Source organism: Geospiza fortis, unplaced genomic scaffold, assembly GCF_000277835.1.
Source record: "Geospiza fortis unplaced genomic scaffold, GeoFor_1.0 scaffold55, whole genome shotgun sequence".
Lineage (NCBI taxonomy): Eukaryota > Metazoa > Chordata > Aves > Passeriformes > Thraupidae > Geospiza > Geospiza fortis.
In genome coordinates this window covers 1881317-1883981 of record NW_005054308.1, presented here as the reverse complement: position 1 = coordinate 1883981, position 2665 = coordinate 1881317, and positions in this window count along the sequence as shown.

Sequence of the window (2665 nt, the reverse complement as noted above, 5' to 3'; positions counted from 1 at the left end):
AGGAATTTAGCTGGTGCTGTGCAGACACTCCTGTCAGCTGGGCAGTGTGTTTAATACAACCTCCCGGCACCATTTTTCAAAAGCATTCTCCAAAGTGCTGTGGAACGGGGCCAGCAGCTGTGACGCTGCCTGGTGCTGGCAGGCTGTGCTGGGAGGCCCTGACAGGCCCATCCATAACATCCCTGAGCTGCTCCCTGGGGCTAGGCCCAGCTGATAAGGCTGACTCAGGGGCCCAGGCCTCGCTCAGCATGGCTGTGACAGCCTCGGGCTCCAGGCTGAGGGACTCATGGTGTAATCACCCCACCCTGCCTTGGAAACCTCTCCTGTATGCTGACACAAACTCTGTGCTCCTCCTCTTCCACTGCTACGGTGTTTTGATGCGTGTTTTGGGGATACATCACAGATGTGCATGCTGTAAACCTGCAGAAGACCAAACTCCCAGCAGCTTTGAAGAAACAGTAATTTTGAGGGTTCATCATGGGCCTCGTTGGGACCTGCTGCTGGTTGGGTGTTTTCTGTGCCTTGACACAGCTGGGATGGCAGCTGAACTGGAGCATCAAGGCCTTGCACTGACCTGCCTCTCATTTGTGCAGGTGGAAATGCCCCAATGAAGAAATTATGGGAACTGGCTCCTCGCCATGGCCTGGCTGCAAAGTTGTGGACTTAGTTTGCTCCAAACACATCAAACCAGCTACACATTAGCAGGGGGTGGTTCGCAGTGGTGGAAAAGGACTTTGGAGACAGAGAACGTTTGGTCTGGAGTTGGGTATGACAACACTGAGCTCCATTCTGTCAGCATTGATGGGAATCAGGCCTGGCTATTTAAAGTACCTCCGTGAGTACCAGGGAGCTCAGCAGAGGCCTGCTGTCTGCAGGACATCTGTGGAGCAGTTTGACCTTCCTACTCCTTCATAGCTTGGCTTTTTATAGCTCCAGATGTGCTCATTAACCACAGAATTATTCACCTCCTCTTTGAATCCTACTCATTCCTAAATAAAAGCAACCCAGTCATCAGACTGAAAGATAAAAAGCCATCACAGCTGACATCTGGGTGCAGACTGCAGATGCTCATGCATTAGTGCATTAACACAAGATATTTATCTGGGCTGAAGGCAAATAGTATCTTTCATCTCTCAACGAAATATTTTAATCACAGAAGGACACAGAGAGAGAGAAGAAGGGGAATACATCATCCCATTTATTAATGCAAGAGCATGAAAAATTATGTACGATAGAAGATTATATTATGAGACAGTCATAAGAGGGACAATTTATAGTTAAAGGTCAAAAGAAACAGAAAACTAACCCACAGAGCACTTCTTGGCCTTCTGTGTCTCATTCTTTTTCCATGCCATTGTTTAAAGACAGAATTCTGGGCATCCTTCACAAAGGGCAGCTCCTGTTCCCACAGCAACAAAATTCAACAACATTATCGGTATTTTCCATCTCAACATGCAATTTTCCCTGTGCCCAGGACAGAGGGCTCTGTCTGTGATTGACGAGAGGATCCAAGCATGTGGGCAGGCAAGAATACTGTAAGCGTTGGATCAAACAGAGCAACAAATTAAAGGATCAGCTTTACAAAGATCCAGGATATCATGGTAACATCCTAACACCATGCTGGGCAGACAGGCAGAGCCCATGAGGCTTCTCATATTGATACCTAAAGGCAGGCTGCTCAGGCAGCTGAGACTGCCTTACGTCACGACAGAGCATTGAAAGAAATGGATTAAAAGGTGTAGACCAGATGGAAGTGATGGTGGTCAGTTCTGCCCTGGAAGTTCTGTTTCCAATCCATTAATTTACAGCATGAAAAGTGACAAATATCTGTCTTGGGATCGTTCTCTAGTCCAAGATGCTCCCTCCTCCACTAAGCTGGGAATGTGTTATTACATGACACATCCCCAGCACAGAACTGTGACCAAGAGGATTAAGCTGTCCTCAGAGTGGTTATAATAAAACTGATTTACACAGAGAGAGCTGTAAATGCCACTTTTGCTCCCTAAAGAACAGATTTAAAAAAACCCTAAAAGCACAGAGAGAAAAGCCTGCTTTCAAGCACTAGTTACAAACCACAGAAATTGAGAGATCATGCCCGGTGTTTCAAAAAGTGGAATTGTCAATGAAAAACTGTCAAAGTCCAAGTACTTTGTGTCTCTGCCCTAAAAAGGACCAGCTTGCCTGACACACATCCTCACCAGCTGGGGCCTCTCCCACAGCAGGCACAGAACAAGGGTTCCTTCAGTCCTCTGACATCCAGCTCTGCTTCTGTTCCAGCACCATGCTGTGTGTCCTGGCAGGACCTGTGCAGATAGGATTTGCTTGCCCCCCACTCATTCTGTGCCCCTAAAGATTTAGTCCAGAAAGCCCATCCCAAAGCAGCTATGGATGCACAGCACTAACCCATCAGTCAGTCCAGCAACTGGCCACAATTCAGCTGCTGGTCTAACATCTCTATTGTTCTGAAGGGATTTTTCCTGGGGGTTTCATACTGAATGAGTCACTTTTCCTTTTAACCTCCCAACTCCAACTGCATGGATGTATATCTGTCATCCCAGCCACAGCTGGGGTAATGCAGAGGTCAAAGGGATAAATAGCAGAGAGGCTTTATGAACTTTCTCCCCCACAAAAAAAAATCCCATTTGTAGCCAGGAAATAAAAATCA